Source organism: Rhinatrema bivittatum, chromosome 2 (genome assembly GCF_901001135.1).
Source record: "Rhinatrema bivittatum chromosome 2, aRhiBiv1.1, whole genome shotgun sequence".
Taxonomy (NCBI): Eukaryota; Metazoa; Chordata; class Amphibia; order Gymnophiona; family Rhinatrematidae; genus Rhinatrema; species Rhinatrema bivittatum.
In genome coordinates this window covers 271536367-271559986 of record NC_042616.1, presented here as the reverse complement: position 1 = coordinate 271559986, position 23620 = coordinate 271536367, and the positions used below count along the sequence as shown (strand labels likewise).

The window sequence follows — 23620 nt, the reverse complement described above, 5'->3', positions numbered from 1 at the left end:
AAATGCTAATTTCAAGTGGGTTTTAGTAATTTTCTCAACTCTTGGAGTGGAAAATGTATAATCTCTTGAAATCCATTTGCTATTAAAACAGAATTAACATGCTACATTATATAAATGCAAATCTGGCAGCTTAAAGCCACCCAACTGGTGATTTTTTTTTACCAATTTGTTGAAATGAATTCTAGCCCCCTTAGCTTGCCAAATAAATTTGATGAATGCAGATGTAAATAAATGTACATCCTTTCTTTTAATCCAACATGGAATAATCTGTATGAGATATGGGATTTTAGATAGGATCACCATTTTTACCAGTGCACACTACCCAGATAGGAATAGAGGTAAGTTTTTCCATCCTGTAGGTAACTGTTAAATGTTTTCTATGGTAAGCTTAGGCTTCATAGTCAAATCATAAATTTGATATCCCCAGAAATATATAAGCCTAAATACTTAAGTTGATTTAGAATCCTACATAGTAAACTGTACTATGTATGGTAAGGCCTTCGTGTCCATGCTAAAATGGCATGCTATGCAGGAAGGTTTTACCTGGCATGTTAAAGTGATCCTAAGACACATTTGCAAGAGCTTGCAAAGATCTGTGTGCCTTAACATGCAAATAAAGGAATAAAACTATTATGTGTATGCCATTTTGCTGAAGATGCACAGTATTTTAGGAAAGATTTCTATGGATTTAATTCAAGTAATAAAATAGAGAATCTGTATTTCACTGTCGCCCCTGAAGAAGAAACAAAACACACTGTGTGCTGGGCAGTGCAGTTCACTGTTTTTCAAAATATTGAAAGGACTCTCATATTTATTTTTTTTTTTTGATAATTGTCATCAAGATAAGTGTTGCAAGCTCTTGCTACTCTTGATTTTTAAATGCATTATTTCAAAAATTATTTTTAAAAACTTTTTTGAGTATGGCATACAATAGTTTAAAATGCATGAGCGAAGTGTAACGGTTTACATTCCAGTTCACATGTATAAATAATCTTGAAACAGTATTAAGCTAATATATACCGCTCCTAGTATATGAGGTTCTTTTTAAAATCCTCTGAATATCTTCTTTATTCTCGTGGTTTAATATCTATTTCTGTGTTACAGTCACCAGTTTGGTTATATTTGAGTATATCTTCTCTGACACTCTCTCTCTTTCTCTCTCTCTCTCTCTCTCATCTTCCATGTCTCCCCTATCTTGCTGGTGCCATGTGGAAGATTCTTTTGTATATTTGGCAAGCAAGTAGTGGGGGAATAACTGGGATGGCCCACTGGCTAGTCATTGCAGTAACACCAAAAAGTGCAGGTCCGTGAACAGATGACTTAGAAGCTGAGGAAGTGGTGCCTATGTAGTTGCAGCCATCGCCCGACTTTGGCAAGCATTCATGCAGTGATTCAGCTAAACCTTGACTCTGTTAATTTATGCAGGTAATTTTTATCACATGTATTGTGACTTTCTTGTATATTGCGACCCTTTCCCCTCGGGCTAACACAGTAGCTCCTCGCCTGTCACAGTGCCAAGGAGATAGATGTTAATGGTGCGCTGCCATGTTCCTGTGGACCATGCCTTATTCATTTTTGTTTCGTCTTCTTGGCCTGATCTTCTTCCTTGACCTTGGACTGGATCCCGATGTTGTCCGGGCCTCCATCTGCCTCTGACCTCTGCCTCGTTCCAACCCTGCTGCTTGTCGCCTGTCCAGATGTAATTCTGTGAACCTGAGAGAACCTGGATTCAATGAAATAATAAAGGCCCTTCCACCTTTCCTTGCAACCCATCCCCTCTGCAGTGTGATTTAAGTAATGGGTAATCTTGCCCTGCCAAAGCATCTCCCACATGTAGGAAGGCAGGGCTAGGATGCATAAACAAAAGAATATATTCTCCCTTGTAGATAGAAGGATGGTATATGTGTATAGGTAGCAAGAACCAGACACTAAACTAAATACAATGCAATTTTATGTCACTCTGCCTAATAATGCTGGAATAATGAAATGGATTAACAGAAAAAAGAACCTGAAATAAATAACAAATTTATTTTTTTCGTACTTGGTACCACTTTACAGCAGTGCTCTTAACACTATTATTATTTTTGCAGTAACAATTCAGGTCCTCAGTCCTCATTTCATGGCTTTTGGTGCAGATCAGACCTAACATCACTTTGGTTGCCTTTCTCTGGACTGCCTTCATCTCAATCCTTTTTTGAGATACATTCTTCAGAACTGAAAACAGTACTTTGATTGGGGCCTCACTAACAAACCGTACAGGGACATTATCACCTCCTTTTTCTATTAGTTATGTGTCTATGCAGCCTTGCATCTCTCTGGTTCTTGCCATCACCTTGTCCCACTATTTTGACACCTTGAGATCATCAGACACTATCACCCCAAAGGTCACTCTCCTGATCAGGCACATCAGCATCTCTCCCCCCTTATGTACAGCTCTTTTGAATTTCTGCACCCCAAATGCATGGCTATGAATTTTTTTGCATTGAATCTTAACTGCCAGGTCTTTGACTATTCCTCAAAGATTTTTAGGTCATTTTGCACTCTGTCTACTACCTCAGGTGTGTCCATTCTGTTGCAGATCTTAGTGTCATCCACAAAAAGAGAAGATTTTCCTTCTAATACCTTTGCAGTATTGTTTACAAATTTTATTGAATAGAATCAGCTCACAGACTGAACCCTAAAGCACTCCACTAATCTTTCTTTACGCAGAATGAATTCCATTTACCACTACCCTGTCATCTATAGCTCAACCAATTTCTAATCCAGTCCTCCACCTTGGAACCTAACCCCAAGTTGCTCAGTTTATTCATGAGCCTCCTTTGTGAGACAGTATCAAAAGTAAACCCGATCTAGCACATACCCCCCTTGGTCTAATTCTCTACTCACCCAATCAAAAATATCAATTTGATTTATTTGAAACAATCTGCCTCTGGCAAAACCATGCTGCCTAGGATCCTGCAACTCACTAGACTGTAGGTAGTTTGACTCCCTTTGACTAAGTTTATATGTCCAATGATGTGATATGAGACCACAGGTGATGCAGGTGAAATCTGCAGTTAATGGATTTATAGTTGGCTTTTCGTGTCTAAGTCTTTTCCTTTACTGCATATATTCATTTGCCTTCCACGCTCTGGACAACCAGGCAACAGAACTGCCTCCATCTTACCGTCTCCAACTGTTGCGGTCTACCTTGAAGATTTTAAAGTTGTGTTCACAGTCTGGTTTCTCAGGCTTTCCATTTCAGTTTTGTCTGCATGTTTGTTTTTAATTTGTTGTCCCTTAATCTGTATTAGGTAAGGCTCTGTCTGTGCTGTGCATGAGTGACAGAGATGCAGTATTTTGGCTAGCGTGTAGTTTCTCTGTAGGGATTTGTGGCAGTCTGGTTTGTTCTGTTTGCCCATTAGATAGTATATTAGTGTTCTAGGGCCTGGTTTAATGTATGCCTTGCTGCCTTTTCATAGATAAGGTTGCTGATGTTTGAGTCCTGAGAGTTACTGCTGTTATGGTATGGTAAGTTTCTAGGTATTTATTTATATATTTTCTTTTTTTGCAGGGGTTTGTGTTACTTCACAGTGAAGGAAATTTGTTTTGCTGTCACTGAGGTGACACCAGAATTTGAAATTTTTGCCTGCAAAGTTGAAAGAAACATATGGAGACAATTCAAAGCATTTAAAAAAAGGCATCAATATCAACGTAACTTGAATGGACTAGTACTGAAATAATTATGCCCTGACACACTTATTGTGAAATGTTGCCAACGTTGACATTCATTATTAGGGATGTGAATCGTTTTTTGACGATTTAAAATATCGTCCGATATATTTTAAATCGTCAAAAATCATTAGAGGTGATATTTTATAGGAATTCCCCCGATTTATCATCAAAAATCGTAAATCGGGGGAAGGGGGAGGGCTGGAAAACCGGCACACTAAAACATGTTTTAGTGTGCCGGTTTTCCCGCCCTCCCCCGATTTACGATTTACACAATATTTATAAAAACAAAACCGCGACGATCCGATTCCCTCCCCCCCCCAGCCGAAATCGATCGTTAAGACGATCGATCACACGATACACATCTCTATTCATTATAGTGAAAACGGTAGCTGAAATCCAAGGTCCCGCAAAGAGAAAGCAATAAAAGATAAGTGTAATCATTTGGACTGTGGATTAAATCTAAAGCCTATCCATTTTCAGACTATATAAGCATTAGGTGATATGCTCCATAAAATACATCTATGGCTAAGGTAAAATGAGTTGGATTAATTCTGGGCTAAATTCTGCTTTTTTTTTTTTTAAATAAATTTATAAATAAATCTAAAAAGAAAAAATTTAAATAAAAGCAGAGGTTTTTCTAGACCCATGACTGCCCCTATTGGGTAGGATTCAGTTTGCTGAATTTTCCTCCAGTGCTGAGGTCTTTTCCGCTCATTAAATGTATTTGTTGTTCGAGGAAGAAATGAAGTGGAGCAGAAAAAAACATGATTACACTGATCATTTTGTTTAAATCTTTTGATTTAAACCAGTGTTTCACTGATTGAGATTGCTAGTTCTGTTAAAAAAATATGTTGCAAAACTTTTTATGATTATGATTATTGCTGTTTTATTGTAGTTTTATGCATTTTTTGAAAAAAGATTCATACAAGTATATATTTGTTTTATTATGTGATTGGATCTTATGTTTCTGTTAAGAGTTCTTTATTTACTTTTTACATGATGATGTGTATTTATAAACTGCAATAAATATAAAATTAATACAGTTAATAAGGCATTTTTAATGTTAGCAAGTGCTTGAATTAATAGAATTAAAATATTTTAAAATGTCACTCATGCATGATGGCTGTTACAGACTACTAATAAATCCATTGTAGGGTACATGTTTGGTGGACCGCAGACTCATTCAGTGGCCAGCTGGCCATGGTTGCATGGTCATCTGATGCTGCTTCTGATGGCCCTCGCAAGGCCTCCTTCTCGGAGCGTGGCAAGAAGCCATGCTGCACTGCTCCAGTTGTCCTCTCCTCAGCACAGCAGGACACCACAGGGACATCAGGGCCTGGGCCAACCTCCCGGAAAGTATCTCCTCCACTTCTCTAGACACGCGTACGGCCGATTTCCTCCAAATTTAAAGGACCAGTGGCAGGAATGGTCAGGCTGTGCCCTCTGATGATATCACTGGCTGGATCACATATAAGGCTGCTCCAGATGCTCCTCCAGGTTCTTAACAATAGGTTGACTCTCAGGAGTAGTGCGTTGCCTGCTTTCCTGTTTCCTGATCTTGCGTTCTGTCTTCGCTATGGTTCCTGAGTTCATGATTTCCTTCCTCATTCCGGTGTCCTGGTCATCTCTGGATCCCTTCATCTGTGAACAGTCTCCACCTCATCTGTTATCAGTGCCCTGCCATGTTCCTGTGGACCATGCCTTACCCCTTGTTTGTCTTCTTGGACCAGATCCTGATGCTGCCTGACCTCCGTTGCCTCTGACCTCTACCTTGTTCTGACCCTGCTGCTTGTCGCCTGTCCAGATTGCGGCCTGCTCCATTTCTCTTCCTGCTGTGCTGGCCGGCTTCATCTAGCCAGTGTATATCTTCACCTCCACGGAGGCCCGCACCTAAGTCCAGCCAGTCCCGGTACCCAAGGGCTCAACCTAAGGGGAACGAGGACTGTATTGGTGAAGTTCCTGTTGGGCCTCTGCACCCACCAGCTCTGCCTGCTGATAGTAGGCATTTGCAGAGCTCCTCCCTGCAGGTTGCTCCAATTCCACCTTGGCCTAAGGGTCCATGTTTCCAACAGATTGCCAAGGCCATGGACCTGGCGGAGGCCACCACTCTTCAGGCTATTCCAGGCTTAGCCCACAAGATCCAGGAGCAGCAGCACTTCCTTGAGGCTCTGGCAGCTTCCATGGAGCAAGTTCCATGTAAACCGATTTGATATGACAATAGTCATGAAGGTCGGTATATAAAAGAATTAAATAAATAAAAAATAAATAAATCTCAATGCCCGGCTGGATTCTATGGCAATTCCCGTTGTGCCGCTGCTGCCACTGATGATGCCTGCAGCTCCCAGTTGCCCTTCTATTCCCCTGCTGGTGCCTTCCCATTAAGCTGGGGACCCAAAGCAATATCAGAGTTTTATTAATCAATGCTACATGCACTTCTTGCTCCAGCCAGCTCTTTTCCCAGAGGAAGTCACTAAGACCACTTTCATTCTTTCTTGTCTGGATGGTAAGGCCTTAGCCTGGGCATCACCGTTCTGGGAACACTCGGACACAATTCTTCAGGATCTCTAGCAATTTGTCTCTACATTCCAGAACATCTTTGAGCCTGGCCACCAGGCTGCATCCAGCACAGATCATCTTCACATATGCCAGGGGAACTGGTCCCTAACGAATTATTCAATTGAATTCTGAATGGAGCTCATTTGGAGGGAGGACTGCCTACATCCCATTTTCCTCAAGAGACTCTCCTCCCAAATCAAGGACAAGCTGGCAACTTAGGACCTCCCGGAATCCTTGGAGACCCGCATTGACTTGGCTGGCAGGATAGATCACCATCTCCAGGAGCAAGCTCAGGAGTTCTGCTCTCCTTGCAGGTCAAGTGCCCACGGAGGAACCAATGCAGCTGGGATGTGGATGCCTATTGCCAGAAGAGTGCCTACGGTATCGTCAGGCCGGATTATGCCTCTTCTGTGGCGTAGCAGGTCACCATATTGTGCAGTGTCCAACTCAACTGAGGAAACTTCTGTGCTTAGGGTCCAGTGGGAGGCTGACCTAGGCTTTATGACTCCGGCTCCCTAACTGACGCTTCTGTAACCATCACCACAGAGGACTTGAGCTTCCCCATCTTGGCCTTCCTGGACTCTGGTGCCGGTGGGAACTTCCTTTTGAAGGCCCTGGTGGACAATCTGCATATTCCAACCATCCCCAAGAAGATTCCACTGGTAATTTCCTGCCTTTATGGAGACCTGTTACCAATGAGAATTACTCTTACAATGGTACCTGCTGGCACATTACATGTCCAGCAGATTGCATTCCATGTCATCGACAAAGCAATTCACCCCATGGGGCTACTATGGCTCCAGCTCCATTCTCTGCAGTTTGACTAGACCTCGCTGCAGCTTTCCAAATGGGATCCCAATTGCCACAACTCCTGTCTAGGAAAAATGGAGTTCTCTCCATGCCTCTCTTTGGCAGTTACGGTTCCCGGTGTTCTGCCACCATACGCGGATTTCTCGGACGTTTTCTCTAAGAAAAAAATCAGAGCATCTGCCCTCTCACAGGGAGTTTGACTGTGCAATTGAGCTGTTGATGACATCCTCATTTTTTCCAAAGATCTCCTCTCTCATCGCTGGGATGTCTGTCAAGTCTTTCAACGCCTCAGCGGTAATCGGCTATATGCTAAACTAGAGAAGTGTCTATTCGAGAAGGAAAGCTTTCCCTTCCTAGGATACATTGTCTCCAGTAAAGGCTTCTCCATGGATCCCAACAAACTCAAAAGTATCAGAGGTGGGCCCCAGCCTACTTGGTTGTGGGCCTTACAAAGGTTCCTGGGCTTCATCAACTATTATAGATATTTCATTGCTAATTATTCCAAGATTACTTCTCCCCTTTCTGCTCTCACATGAAAAGGGGCTAATGTCAAGGTCTGGCCACCAAAGGCCTAGATGGCTTTTCAAGACCAAAAGGATGCCTTCCTTAAAGAGCCCTGCCTGCACCATCCGGATCCTACTCACCCCTGGATGCCTCCTAGGTGGGAGTAGAAGCCATTTTAAGTCAACACTCCTCCAAGAGCATCCTGTATCCATGTTCCTTCTTCTCGAGGAAATTCTCCTCCACCAAATGAAATTATGAAATAGGCAATAAGGAACTCCTTGCAATCCAAGTTAGCCCTAAAAGAGTGATGCCACTGGCTGGAGGGTGCTCAACTCTGGATAACATTCTACACTGATCATAAAAACTTGGAGCACCTTCAACATGCCCAATGTTTGAACCCTCGACAAGCCCACTGGTCTCTTTACTTTGCCCAATTCGATTTTAAGCTAAGGTATCGTCTGGCACTCAAGAATGCTTGGGCGGATGCCCTTTCCCTCGTCTTCCAGCCGGAAGACATTCCAGAACTACTTAAGCACATTATTGATCCAGCTAGAGTCTTCCTGTCTGCCTCCTTGACTGTCCCTCCAAGTAAGAGAGTCCTCCCATGCAGACTCCACAAAAAGGTATTAAAATGGTCCCACAAACTGGTCGGGCCCAGGCGCTCGCCCTTCTCCAACAATACTATTGGTGGCCACAGATGCAACGTGATATCCGAGTCTATGTGGACTCTTGTCCCACCTGTGCACAGCATTAATCCCTGTCAGGATGATCCTGTGGGCTGTTACAGCCATTGCCAGCACCCACTGAACCCTGGACCCACTTGTCCACCAACTTTGTCATTGGATCTCCCTCTCTCGAATGGCTGCTCTATCATTTTGTTACGGTTATTCATGTTTGGGTGGATCCTTGGACACTGTGGCAGCTGACCACGCCCACGGTGGGCAGTCCCGTGAGGGACCACAGTGTCAGGCTAGACTCTGGACACACAAACACAGATTTGAATCTTTTATTATACAGTTATGGGAACCACCAGAAGTGGCAGTAGTGAGTAGTGGATGTTGAGCCCGGCTGGGCAGGTTTCCCACAGAACACTGGAACAGCGAATCCTCTGCTCGGATGTTGTAGTAGAAAGAGACTGAGAGTTATGAGTACACAATGAGAAGCATTCAGAGTCCCAGGTAGAATTAGGAGAAGCTCCGAGACAGGGAGAGCAGGCCCTCCAGGAGCAAGTACCAGATCCCTTAGAGCAGAGAGACTCAGTAGTATTGTACTAACATAGCAGTAACAGATTCCACTAGATGAGAGGCCTGGCACAGGAACAGCGGTTGTGAAGAGATCACAAGCAGCTGCAGCCTGAGCAGCCAAAGCGCAAAGAGCTGAACAGAGAACAGCTTGCTTAAACATATTAGAAACGTGCGCTTTCTCTTTTCTTTCTTTTCCATTTAACCAGACTGAGCCACAGCAACGCGTGGCTGGGTACAGCTAATAACATAATAATAACAGCAGAAAAAGACCAAAATGGTCCATCTAGTCTGCCCAGCAATTTTCCCAAGGTAGTAACTGCTGCTCCGTGCAGATTACCCCATGTTTCTGTTAAGGGTAGTAACTGCCACTCCATGCTGATTTAAGCTTTTTTATTTATTCCCATCCTCTAGCCTTTAGGGATCCACAGTGTTTATCCCATGCCCCTTTTGAAATCCTTCACAGTTTTAGTCTTCACCACTTCCTCCAGAAGGGCATTCCAGGCATCCATCACCCTCTCCGTGAAGAAATATTTCCTGACATTGGTTGTAAGTCTTCCTCCCTGGAGTTTCATATCGTGACCCCTAGATCTACTAATTTGTTTCCAATGGAAAAGGTTTGTTGACAACCATGTATCATTAAAACCTTTCAAGTATCTGAAGGTCTGTATCATATCACCCCTGCTCCTCCTCTTCTCCAGGGTATACATATTCAGGTTTTTCAACCTTTCCTCATAAGTCATTCGATGGAGACCACCCACCATTTTGGTTACCCTTCTATGGACTGCCCCCATCCTGTCTCGGTCCCCTTTGAGATACGGTCTCCAGAATTGCACAGTACTCCAGGTGAGGCCTCACCAAGGACCTGTACAAGGGGATTATCACTTCCCTTTTCTTACTAAATATTATTCTCTCTATGCAGCCTAGCATTCTTCTGGCTTTGGCTATCACTGTGTCACTGTTATTATTCGTGATAGTTGTGGGTGGATCCTTGGGCCGGTGGCAGATGACCACGTCCACTGGGGAAGATCCCAAGAGGGACCACCGGTCAGGCTCAGAGTTGGGAGACAAACACACACAAATTCTCGTATTAAACAGTTCTTGAGAACCACTAGAGGTGGCAGTAGTGAGCTGGAAGAGCCCGGCTGGGCTGTAGTCCCTCAGGCACTGGAACAGTGATCCCAGGAAGGCTGAGCTGTAGAGAAACTGAGACAGTGAGTATGCAGAGTTCAGGAACAGAACCTTGATGGTAACACTCACAGTGTAGTCTCTTAGAACAGCCCAGGAGCTGGAATGAAGTAGGCCCTCGGAGCGAGTACCTGGTTCCAGGGAAAGCTCTGAGAGAGAGATGGTAACTCACTGGTGTGTTGTAGGCAGCGGTGACTTCCTGGCAGAAGTTATATTCAGTAGCAGGTCCGGGAATGTGGGCCCTCGAGGAGCAAGTACCGGTTCCAGACTGCGACCTGAAAAGTAAAAGAGAAAGCGAGGCCCCCGAGGAGCGGGTACCCCTGGTAAAGTCCGAGGAGGTAGAGTAGCAAGGTATGTGGAAAGAGAATCCCATCCGCAGTGATACCTGGAGGCAGCTAGGTATGAATCCCTTTGCTAACTCGATTAGTTAGCGAAATGAAAGACCTTTAAATGTCCGAAGATGATGTCATCTCAGGGGGACGCTCCTGAGGTTTGCGCCACTGCTGGTACTTGAGTCGGGGCCGCATGCATGCCCTTAGGCCTCAGGAGAACATGGCGGAAGGCAGCATCTAGCCGGTCCGGGAACACTGGAGGAGACTGGCAAGATGATGCCGCGGCAGCCAAACTTCCATCAACCCAGGAGGAAGTCACCAAAGAGGTAAGAAGGGCGGAGTGGAGATGTCAGGCAGTGACGGTCGCAACAGTCACACTGCTTTGTCGACTTCAGGTCATTAGACACTATCACCCCAAGGTCTCTCTCCTGCTCTGTGCACATCAGCCCTTCACCACCCAACCCATATAGTTCTTTCAGATTACCACACCCCAGATGCATGACTCTGCATTTCTTGGCATTGAATCCCAGCTGCCATATCTTTGACCACTCTTCCAGCTTCCTTAAATCCCGTCTCATTCTCTGTACTCCTTCCGACGTATTCACTCTGTTACATATCTTAGTATCATCCGCAAATAGACAAATTTTACCTTCTATCCCTTCTGCAATGTCGCTCACGAAGATGTTGAACAGAACCGGTCCCAACACCAATCCCTGTGGCACTCCACTTAACACCATTCTCTCTTCAGAGTAGGTTCCATTTACCATCACCCGTTGTCTTCTATCCATCAATCAGTTTGTAATCCACACCAACACCTTGGAGCTGACTCCCAAGCTTCTCATTTTGTTAATAAGTCTTTGATGTGGGACCGTATTAAAAGCTTTACTAAAATCCAAGTAAACTACATTGAGCGTTCTTCCCTGATCCAGTTCTCTAGTCACCCAATCAAAGAAATCAATTAGGTTAGTCTGACAGGACCTTTTCCTGGTGAATCCATGCTGCTTCTGATTGAGCAACCCACTGGATTATAGATAGTTCACTATCCTTTCCTTCAGCAGTGTCTCCATTAATTTTCCCACCACCGAGTTAATGCTAACCGGCCTGTAGTTTCCAGCCTCTTCTCTGCTCCCACTCTTGTGAAGCGGGCCCACTATCGCTCTTCTCTAGTTACTAGGCACTACACCCTTTTCCAGGAATCTATTGAACAGGTCACACAGTGGACCCGCCAGCACATCTCTGAGTTCCCTCAGTATTCTGGGGTGAACCTCATCAGGTCCCATGGCTTTGTCCACTTTCAGTTTTCTTAGCTCTTCCCATACATTATCTTCTGTAAATGGAGTTTCATCTACTCCACCCCTTTCTACAGTTTTGATGACAAGTGACGGTCCTTCTCCAGGGTCTTCCTTAGTGAACACTAAACTGAAGTATTTGTTTAATATTTCTGCTAATTCATCATCTCTCTCCACCCATTGATCCTTATCCCCTTTCAATTTCACTATACCACTATGTGTTGTGCTGGATTTGGACCCTTGGCCTGGTGCAGGGTTGGTACGGCCCTCTAGTCAGACCCAGAGAGCACCTGCCACCAGGAGGCGGAGCACACAAGGAGAAAGAGGCTAGCTGGAGCTTCACCAATAACAGTCCGGGGTTTCTGCAGGTCAGCCAGACCGCTTGGACTTAGGTGGGCCTCCGGTGGGCTCCCGGAGAGGTATCAGAGAGGTGTGCCCACCACAAGCAAAGGTGCACGGCTGATGCAGAGTGGGTGTGCTAGACCTGAACCAGAAGCTCCAGAGACCTCTAAGGCAACAGTTCAGAGAGGTCCTCTGGCTGAGACAAGTAGCGCCTGCAGGTCTAGCCACGTGAAGGTCGCGGTTGTTATCCAAGTATGTTGGTCTAATGGTCACCGGGGGCCAGAAGAGTGTCCAAGTGAAGCACAAGGGTCAGAGCCAGAGTATCAGTCCAAGAGAGGTCAGCCAAAGCAGGGGTCAATACCAGAATCAGTCCATGCGTAGTCACAACAAGCGAGGGTCGGTTCCAGGCAGCAGACAGTAGAGTGGTCAGACAGGCAGTGATTGGTTCCAGGTGGCAGGCGAGAGAATGGTCAGGCAGGCAGAAGTCAGTCCAGATAGGTACTACCTGGGAAGGACACAGGAACAGGAGACACTTGGAACAGAGGCAAACTATCACACCAACCCTGTTGACCCGATTTCCAAGGCAGGGTTCAGGGGTTTGAGCCCTGCCTTATATATGGAGCCTCAGTGGTGTCATCGGCAGGCGCCTCCCTAGGTTTTCCTGTGCTGCTTCCTTTAAGAGTGGAGAGGTCGGCTGAGCGCATGCCTAGGGGCGGGGCCGAGCCAGCCGAAGATGCGGAGCCTCGATGGGAGATCCGCTGTGAGGCCTGCAGGGACAGAGACGCCAAGGGAGGCCACGGTGAGCGACGGGGACATCGGGGGTTCGCAGAAACAGGCAATCCTGCGCTTGTGGAAGGTAACGTCGGGTGAGGAGGCCCAGTCGTGGCACCCACGCGGCCGGGACGCACAACACTATGTACCTTCTTTCTCTGATATATCTGAAAAATGTTTTGTCACCTCACTTTATCTCCTTGGCAATCCTTTCCTCTGCGTGGTTTTTTGCTTTCTTGATTACTTTTTTCATCTTCCTCAGTTTTGCCAGATAATCCTCCCTGTGTTCCACTTTTTGGGATTCTTTATATTTCTTAAAAGCTGCTTTTTTTGCTTTTATTACATCAGCCATCTCTTTTGTGAGCCAGATTGGATTTTTATTTCTCTTACTTTTGTATACTTTTTTATTATATAGATTTGTGCTTTTGTAATTGCCCCTTTTAGTTTGGCCCACTGTTGTTCCACCTCTCCCATTTTCTCCCAATCTTCAAGTTCTGCCTCCAGTTATTTCCCCATTTCTACAAAGTCTGTTTTTTTGAAGTTCAAAACTCGGGTCTTTGTGACACTTTTCCGGCTCCTGTTTGTAATATCAAACCATACTGTTTGATCACTGGTGCTGAACTGGGCAGCACCCACCCGGACATTAGAGACATTATCTCCGTTAGTGAGCACTAGGTCAAGTATAACTCCCTCCCTCGTGGCTTCCATTACCATTTACTTGAACAGAGCCCCTTGGCATCCACTATCTCACTACTTCTGTTAGATTCTGCAGAAGGGATTCTCCAGTCCACGACCGCCAAATTAAAGTCACCAACAATCAACACTTCCCCCTTCTTTCCCACCTTTATAATGTCTTTGATCAGATCTCTGTCTAGTTCTTCTGTTTGAGTCGGAGGCCTGTACACCACTCCAGTAAAAATGGATGTACCATCATCCCTTTTTTTTAGGACAGCCCATAATGCTTCTTCTTTACCCCACTTTCCTTGCAGTTCAGTTGCTTGGATATTATTTTTGACATAAAGTGCTACTCCTCCCCCTTTTTTGTCCTTTCTGTCATTCCTTAACAAGTTATAGACCGGTATGGCCATATCCCAGTCATGAGAATCTGTGAACCATGGCTCCGTGACAGCAACAACGTCCAAGTCTGCCTCCACCATTAAGGCCTGCAGGTCTGGGATTTTATTGCCCAAACTGCGAGCATTTGTAGTCACAGGAAGGGAGAAAAATTGGAAAGCTATGTTGCACTTCCTAGGAACCTTTTCTGGGTTTTTTTGAGCTGATTGATTTTGTTATTTTCACTTCGCATATCCGTCACAGGTCTTATTCTGCCAAAACCTACTGCTATCCAATTAATTCTGGGTATTTGAATCCTGGATGTCTGATAACTCTGCGGGAGTGGGGGCTGAGGTACAGGCACCTGTAAGCTTGCAAATATAAAGCCCTATTACATTAAGCACAGGTAAATAACAAAATAAAATTACACTTAGTTTCAGCAAGGCTTTGGCTCATGAAGATCCCAGCTCCAAAAAGATTCAGTTTCCCCAGCACATGAGACTGTGGCAAACCAAATCAAATTAGCCCCACCCCCACTAACAATGGCTAGGGAGACTGTTGTTGTTTTTTTAATTCTTAGCCCTAGAAAGCAGACAAAATAGCTCTCTTTCAGGTATCAATTTCAAATTTGCCCCTTTCTAACAGACAAGGCACAATCTTTTGAAAATGCCTGCCTCAATACAGTGTCATCCTGAAAAGTAGCTTCTATTTAAAAGTCATATGGCCTGCTATGTGACAACTGAGGAGTCACGGAGGGGTGGAGGATAGGAATCCACGCTGACTAAGAGCAGAAAATGAAGAGGCCTGCTGTTGCTTGGGACCAGGCAGCCTTCCTCATACTTCCTACCACCAATGCATTGCCTTTGGTTGTTGAACCTGTCCCCTATATTTAGCAAGCTAAATGTGCCACTTAATCTATTCACCCTAAACTTATGCAGCTACATAAGGCCAGGTAACTGTAGGTCTAAACTGGCCAGTGTGTAAATATGGCAGAGTAAGCCTAAAGTGATCTGGCTTTGTGGGGCTAGCTCACGGCCTATTTAACAGGATATCTTCTACAGATATATGGGTAAGTAACGCTCCAGCTAGAGAAACATAACATCAAATAGGGGTCCTGGCAGGCCTCCTGTCTCCCCCAGGTATCATCAACCCAGTGCCCCAACCCCCTTCCCCCAACCGTTTTATCCTGTGGACATGAAAGTAGATGGCACCATTCTGGCAACTGCACTCCCTATTCCCTCCATCCCTGCGTCCCCAAAAGAAGTTGGCATCATCTAACGCCCCTCCAGACCACCACTTCCTCCTTGCCAATTGATGCTCTCCCAACCACAAATAATGGGAGAGTATCAGGTGCCAGGAGGGAGGGGGAGGTTAAACTATAGGAAGATAATTACTTATGTGGCTAAAATGTAGCTGGATAAGTGGCTGAATGTGGCACATTAGTTGTTTAGAGTGCTAACTTTACTGGCGTTATAGTATACCCACAAATCATGTACACAGCTGTCTATGATGCAGGCAAGACTCACATGCTTTCAATGTGTTCCACAGAAGCAGGACACCACACACACAATTAGTAATTGTGATGTCTGTCCGTTCTGCTACATTGCAACACACTAAAAGCTGTAGCTATAGGTGTTCTACTCCCACACTATGGGGTAGATTTTCAAACAAGGCGCGTTGGCGTACTTTTGTTGGCGCTTCAGGTGCCAACAAAAGTACGCGGGATTTTAGTAGATACGCGCGGAGCCGCGCATATCCGCTAAAATCCTGGATCGGCGCGCGCAAAGCTATCAATTACGTAAGGCCGGTGCGCGCCGAGCCGCACAGCCTACCCCTGTTCCCTCCAAGGCCGCTCCGAAATCGAAGCGGCCTTGGAGGGAATCCTCTAACGCCCTCCCCTCACCTTCCCCTCCCTTCCCCTACCTAACCCACCCGCCCGGCCCTGTCTAAACCCCCCCCCCCCTTACCTTTGTCGGGGGATTTACGCCTCCCGGAGGGAGACGTAAATCCCCGCGCGCCAGCGGGCCGGTTGCGCGCCGGGACGTGACCTGGGGGCAGGTACGGAGGGCGCGGCCACGCCCCCGGACCGCCCCGGGCCGTAACCACACCCCCGGACCCGCCCCAAAACACTGCCGACACGCCCCCTAAATGCCGTGACGACCGGGCCCGCCCCCGACACGCCCCCCTCGGAGAACCCCGGGACTTACGCGAGTCCGGGGTCTGCGCGAGCCGGTGAGCCTATGTAAAATAGGCTCACCGGCGCGCAGGGCCCTGCTTGCCTAAATCCGCCCGGATTTGGGCGGATTTAGGCGAGCAGGGCTCTTAAAATCCGCCCCTATATGTTTGCATTGCACAAGTGAAGCTAGGGTTATTTGGCTTTGGAAGACAGATACTGGGAACAATGTCTGAGTCCCAAGCAATGGTGTTTTGTCTTGGCCTGGCAAGTCACAATCAAGCAGTAGCTTTCAGATCTGCTCACCAGACTGCATGATATCCCAATGCTTCTTACTTTGCCATCTGGTGCAGTCATTACTAATATACTCCCACCAATACAGGCTAGTGGAATTACAAACTGTATACTGAGAAAACATTGCTTCCACTCCACAAATTAAATCTAAAATATCTCTATATAGCTGAATATATTTGATTTAAATGGAGGAAAAGACCTCAGAGCCTGGCATGTATTGTTCTCATGACCGCATCAACATGCTGTACGGCAAGTCAATCACAAGTCAAAAAAAACCCCACCAAAACCTTCATGAATATTTATTTCATTAAAATAAATCTTTTTTTTCTTTTTTCTATTTTGATTTTTACATAAATATTGATTTTTAGTAGATAAAACATCTTCAATATTGTGCTTCTGGAGTGAAACTCATAATCGCTGATGATTGCCAACATTTCACCTTATGGCTGCCTCAGGGCAAATCTATAAAAAAGAAAATGCTTTAATTGATGATCTCAAAACACTCACTTCATTAAAACAATCCATTCTTGATATAATTGCAAAGCACACTGTATTTGAATGGAAAACTACATGAGAAAGAACAATGCATACTCACTGCACTCCTTAAATTCAGCACTTAATGGCCATGGAGCAAACAGCTCTCTGATCAATTCAAAGTGCAAAAGCGACGGTGCTACACCTGCAGAGTATACATCTATAGTAAGGTGTTCCTTAGTAGGCCTCCCTCAAGAGTGTACATATTACTGTACATGAGCATTCCATGTTGAAAAGCTATAGGATACTAGTAGACTCTCTTGAGAAGATCTATTTACGAGGTCAGGAACAAAGTAGCTGATGTGTATCCTTGGCCATCTACACAGCAGGTGTACCACAGTATTTGCAACACAGTGCAGGTGTATATCTTCACCATAGGAGTCTTCCCCACATCTAGGCCTAATAAACGACAGTGAGCCTGATGGAGCATATACTATATTCTTGTGGCTGAAGTCAAGGTATAGGAAACAATCTCACCCCCTTCATTTACATTGATTAGTGTTGGCTTCCTAACCAAAGTAAAGATATGCACGTGTAACTGTGTACATATATACAGACACTAGGCATGCAGACATATATAAAAAAAAAAACAAAACAGAAAGATTCACAAACCAATTATATAAAAGCTGATCAATGGCTGTCGTCTCAAAGGAGCAGTGATATCAATTTCTGTAATGCAAAGGCTACATAATGCAATCAAATAAGTACAAAATATAAAGAAAATGCAAGGGAGACAAATAGGAAGAAAAAAAACATCAAGAAGATGTTAACCAAGGAGCATTCCAGGGTGAGATTCAGAGCTACACATACAAGTTGCTATTGCTTTTTGATTTTGTTTCAGTTATTCTTTTAATTCAATATACATTAAAGATGTGAATCGGAACCGGAATCGGTTCGGATTCCGGTTGCGATTCACATGTGGGTTTTTTTGCATCGGGCCCGATCGCGGTTTTTCAGCTGCACCCGAGTTGATAAACTAAAAACCCACCCCGACCCTTTAAAACTAACCCCTTAGCTTCCCCCACCCTCCTGACCCCCCAAAAACATTATACAGGTACCTGGTGGTCCAGTGGGGGTCCCGGGAGCGATCTCCCACTCCCGGGCCGTTGGCTGCCACTAATCAAAATGGCGCCGATGGCCCTTTGCCCTTACCATGTGACAGGGTATCCGTGCCATTGGCCGGCCCCTGTCACATGGTAGGAGCACTGGATGGCCCGCACCATTTTTTAAAGATGGCGCTGGCCATCCATTAGGGCCGGCGCCATCTTTAAAAATAGCGCGGGCCATCCAGTGCTCCTACCATGTGACAGGGGCCGGCCAATGGCACGGATACCCTGTCACATGGTAAGGGCAAAGGGCCATCGGCGCCATTTTGATTAGTGGCAGCCGATGGCCCGGGAGCGGGAGGACGGCCCGGGAGTGGGAGATCGCTCCCGGGACCCCACTGGACCACCAGGTACCTGTAAAATGTTTTTGGGGGGTCGAGAGGGTGGGGGAAGCAAAGTGTTTAGTTTTAGAGGGTCAGGGTGGGTTTAGGGGTTATTTTTGTGTGCCGTGTTTCCCACCCTGCCCCAAAACGATAAGAGAACCCCCACGATCAATATCGTGGGGTTTTCCTATCGTTTTGGGGGAGCCCCCGATTTCTGACGATTTTGAAAATATCGTCTGATATTTTCAATCGTCCGAAGCCCGATTCACATCCCTAATATACATTGCTTTTGTAAGCAGAATATGCTCATACATTTACAAACTGCATCTTAAAAAAAGCTCTGCTTTAACTGGCAATAACAGCAGCAAAAAGTCAAGTCTATAACAGTCAAGTATCTAAAATTTGCAGAAATAAGGTAGCATCTGTGACGGAATCAAAAAAATTGAGGTTTTCCCTGATAAATGACCTGAAGTCTAGTTGTAGCATGGTGAACAACTTCTTTTTCATAAATTGAGTACAAATTGGTGCCAAGGCCCTTTGCCTGGCTGAAAAATCCTGGAAAATGAGAATGTTATGATCCTCATATTTAATATCACACATCTTGCGGTAAGCCTGGAGAATCTTGACTGCATGATGGAAATTTAGTAATTTGCTAATATAACTTGAGGATGAGTTGCAGTGATGTTGGCCTAAACGGTGTGTTCTCTCCACTCTGAGAACCTTAGGAAAGTCCATGAGTTTAAAAACCAACTCTCTAATATTTTCCTTAGTGAGGCATCAGACAGGGACTTGGAAAATCTGATAAACCGAAAATTATTGCATAATGAGTAATTTATAAGATCAAGTTTAGACAGAATGGCTTCTTTTGTTGTGTGTCACTCTCGAGAAGTCTCTTCCAATAAATGTACGTGATTCTCTGCAGCAGATTGCTTTTTCTCTAGTTCGGTAAGCTGTTTAGTTATGTCCCTCATTTTGGTTGTTAAGATTTATCACAAGCTGGTCACTTTATCAAATTTTCCAATAAGAGCAGCAATGACCACCGTGACAACTTCTACCATCAAGGTTTCTCACATGGGGGATGATTGGTCTTCATTGCAGTTGTCAGCTATTTTCTTCTTGGTATCTTTGGATCTCTCTCTTTTCATGCCAAATGGATAGACATACTACAAGGCAAGTTGCAAGATTTCTTCAGTATCAGGATGCAGGTTCAGTCAGGGTGCTTCATTGTCCAAAAAAACCCCATACTAAATTAAAAAAAACGTAAATTGCAAACTTATAAGGGGAAAGGTCAAGGGAACAAAGCTGACGTGTATCTTGTTCCCTACATTGCATCATGTGACCCCCAGATATGTATTTTATAAAGAATGTGCATACTCAACTTTTGAAAAAACTTGTACACATACTTGAAATCATTAGTTCGCCAACACGTCCACCAGTTCATCCAGATCTTGCAGCACCTCACTCTAATCCACCACCACTTAATCCAGACCTCCCACCCAAAAATTAAAAGTGCAATTTCATTTCTGTGGCTTAATTAGCAAAAGTGTAAAAGTGTATGGACAAGTTTGTAAATGTATGAGCATATTCTGCTTACAAAAGCAATGTATATTGAATTAAAAGAATAATTGAAACAAAATCAAAAAGCAATAGCAACTTGTATGTGTAGTTCTGAATCTCACCCTGGAATGCCCTTAAACTGCCCCCTTTTCTCCCTGCTTGTTTATTTATTTAAAATATTTGTATCCCACCTACCTGCAGTACCTGAATGTAAACCGATGTGATATCTCAGATCGAATGTCAGTATATAAAAAAATAATAAATAAATATATACATTTATAATTCTAGCTAGGTTACAGCAGAAACATACATAACTACATAAACACACAGGGGTAGATTTTCAAAGGGTTGTGCACGTAAGATACATGCGCAACTCCCGAAAACCTACCCCTGCCTCCCCCTGCGCGCACTGAGCATTCCAGGGGTAAGTCCCGGGGCTTGAAAAAAATGGGCGTTTGGGGGCGGGACCGAGAAAAGGGGGCAGTTTAAGGGCATTTTAAGGGAAGTCCCGGGGCTTGAAAAAATGGGCGTTCGGGGGCGGGGCTATGGGCAGGGCGCTGACCCGGGGGCGGGACCGAGGCCTCCGGAACAGCCTCCGGGCCGGGGATGGAGAGCCGGCGCATGCCAGAGGCAGGCGTAACTTCTTCAGTAAAGGTCAGGGGGGTTTAGTTAGGGCTGGGGGGCGGGTTAGATAGGGGAAGGGAGGGGAAGTTGCAGGGGGGGCGGAAGGAAAGTTCCCTCCGAGGCCGCTCCGATTTCAGAGTGGCCTTGGAGGGAACGGAGGCAGGCTGCTCAGCTCGGCACGTGTGACCCTGGATTTTATAACATGGGTCAGAAACTGAGGCTACAAAGCAAAATACATTTTTTTAAACATGGTAATTTTTAGAATTTAAGAAATGCTGTAAAAACCTTTGTTCAGAAAATAGTTCAACTTTCTTATCAATCTACAGAATAAATTTCAAAGACCAGTACATGTGAACAAATTATGATTTTTTTAAGGGGATACTTTGTATCTATTCATCTGCATAAATGACGTTTTTATCACATTCACTGCAATAACGTCAATAAGCAAAATGTCTTACTTTAATGCAAAATATATGCAAAGGAGAAATTAATTTTCCAAGGTGATATTGCTATTGACCAATAAATACAGGACTAACAAATAATTATTTATTCAAAAATTATCCATACTATCTAATAAATGTAAACATTTATATTAGTTGTGTGGTTTCCATTGGTTCTTGGGTACCTGTTGGCTCGTGCCCCTGCCTAAGGAAAAGGGTGTTAACAGTTGGGATTTTCCTCCCTTCTCCTCAAGAAAACCCAGAAACAGTTGAGTGGGATTGTCAACACAGCTGTCAGTATTTGCAGGTTTTATTAAACAAAACAACTATACATTCCTACAAATTATTAAACAGCTGTAACTAGTTCTTTCAAGCAACAGACAGAACTTTTTGTATTCCTTTATTCCATTATAGCTATTCTGCTCCCTTTTTCCTTCCTATGTTATTCGAAGTCTCACCCAATGGTAGGTATGCAATACAACTGGACTGCTGGATGCTACAAGTCATATGGTGGGGAGGAGAGATTTGTTGAATCCAGGTCTCCTAATGGCAGGCCATCAAATCAATGCTCCAGGTTTGTTGAGTCTCTGCCCTTCCTGGGGTGGGGGATACAAAGTTTTGTCTCCAGTCTTTCTGGGTTCATACCCCTCCTGGGTAGGAGCAAAGCTCTTTTCCTGCTCTGTTAAAGCTCTTGTCCTGCTCTGCCGCCGGCTCCACCTTCTCACCACCTCTTCTGCTTTCGAGTCCACACTGTCCTGGGGGACCCAAATCTCTTCCTCTGCTCTTCCGTTGGGTCCACATCCCTCCTGTGGAGAACAAAACTCTCCGAACCACCAAGTCCACGTCACTGGATTAAAACTCCACCCCACCACTGCTCTAAAACGCTGCTGCTCCTCTTTGGCTGCAAGAGGTGCCTGTGTATAGTGATTATAGCTCTGCTAGACCTACTGCTTGCTATTTAGACCTCCCAGGCTAGAAGTGTTTTTAGTTTAGCTCTCCTCAATTAGAAAAGGCTCATTCATACTATATCATTTTCTTTTCAACCACATAACTCAGAACCATGTAGAATAACATGAGGCAAAAAGAAATGAGCCTCTTGCTTTTAATTTATTTTTCTTTTTGAAATGCAGTTGTCTATGGTGTCAACCATACACTTAAAATTTGGGGTGAGAGTCCACTTGCCTCACAAAAAACATTTCTAAATGCCTTGCCTCAATTTTCCTAATAGTTATTCCTCTTTTTAATCAGCATTCTGAGCCTTAGGATTCTGTTACTGTTTGTCTGTAAAGTGATATTAGAGTGCAATTCAACAGTAAGATCAAGAATTGGTCAGGAAATTAGCATTTCCTGCCATATTCAAATCCCTAGCCTGATGTTAGGAATTATAGGATCTACAGCAGGAATCTTATCACACATCATCCCTGCACACCTGCATGCTCATCCCCCCAGGGTAATGGCTCATATTACACTGCAGGACACTGTGCGCCTTTCTTCCTCTCTTTTCACACTGTAGTCCTTTCAATTAACAGCATATGCCCTTTCCCCTGCACCTCCACTGGGGGGATGTCACTAGCATAGCTTTATATAAGTATGTGACTGCAAGTATGAAATCATGTGCTCTCTATTTGTATTTAATGCTCATATGTTAGCATGGCTGCTTTATCTGTTTTATGCATAATTTTTATTGAGTTGTTGCATGTTCTAAAATTGTCATTACTGTGCAGTTCATGATGTATGCATGTCATATATGTGTCAACTGGTTATTGTAGGGTTGCTATGTAATGTGGTGGAGATAGCCAGAGGTCGGGAGAGTGTGTGTGTGGTTATTTTAACTATTCAGAGTTATGTTCACAGGTTCTTTGAGATGCTACTGGATTTTTTTTCTGGCTTTGCAACATTGTTCCAAAGGGACATGGTGTTCTCACTTTCAGTAATGTTATGGGGGGGGGGGGGGGGGGGTTATAGTTCTATAAATATTTTCTCTGCTACAATTTCCTAACTCTACTACTCAGCTGGCTCTCTTTCTCTACAGGAAAATTTTAAATATTGGTAATGTAGGTAGTTAGGAATTTAAGAACTCTTATATATTGTTTATCTTCTTTTCAGTCAAACTAATGCACACTGCTTCTATGAATGCAAGAGCTGCAGTAGCAGAAGTAAAAGAATGAGGAAAAAGGAAGATTCCAATCCTCATTTTCAATGGTGATTGGAAAGGAAGAGCGAGTTCATGCTTCAAGCCATTATCATTAAGTCTGCCCTCATGGAAAAGGTTGAGGGTCTACTTCTGTAGTACTGAAAATAAATATTGTTTACTTGATCTATTTCGTGTGTTTGCGTGTTGTCATCTATTGTGACATTTTGTTTTGTTTTGTGATGATCTGTTAGAGGAGACACTGTATATGTTGTGAACTGAAAGGTGTAAATGATATATGTAACCCACTTGTTATAATGTTTTCAATTTTTCAATTTTCAATTTTTAGCTCTGTTATTTGTAATAAGTTGTTACGTCTGTAAACCGTTGTGAAGGCTTGTTCCAAACAACGGTATATAAAAACCGATAAATAAAAATAAATACATGTATGCATTTGTAAAATGAATTCAAGAGGTGCTGCTGTTTAGTACAATGAGTAGTCACTGTGACTCAGTCATGCTTACTAATATAGCTATACAGTATGTTCTGTATAGTTTGTGTCTTTTGATAATCCCTACAGTCCTTGGGATACATCGTTCCATATACATGGGCTATTTGAGAAGGTAAACATTAGATGT

At 44.2% G+C, this 23620-nt stretch overlaps 1 long non-coding RNA gene across 1 annotated transcript in view; it reads left to right on the top strand.

The window, feature by feature from the left end:
- Positions 1-22993, top strand: part of LOC115084538 — a 92112-nt gene extending 69119 nt beyond the window's left edge. The window contains exon 2 of the long non-coding RNA XR_003854591.1: positions 22958-22993. This is a non-coding gene — a long non-coding RNA (uncharacterized LOC115084538). The remainder of the gene's footprint in view (positions 1-22957) is intronic.
- The last annotated feature ends 627 nt before the right edge of the window (positions 22994-23620 follow it).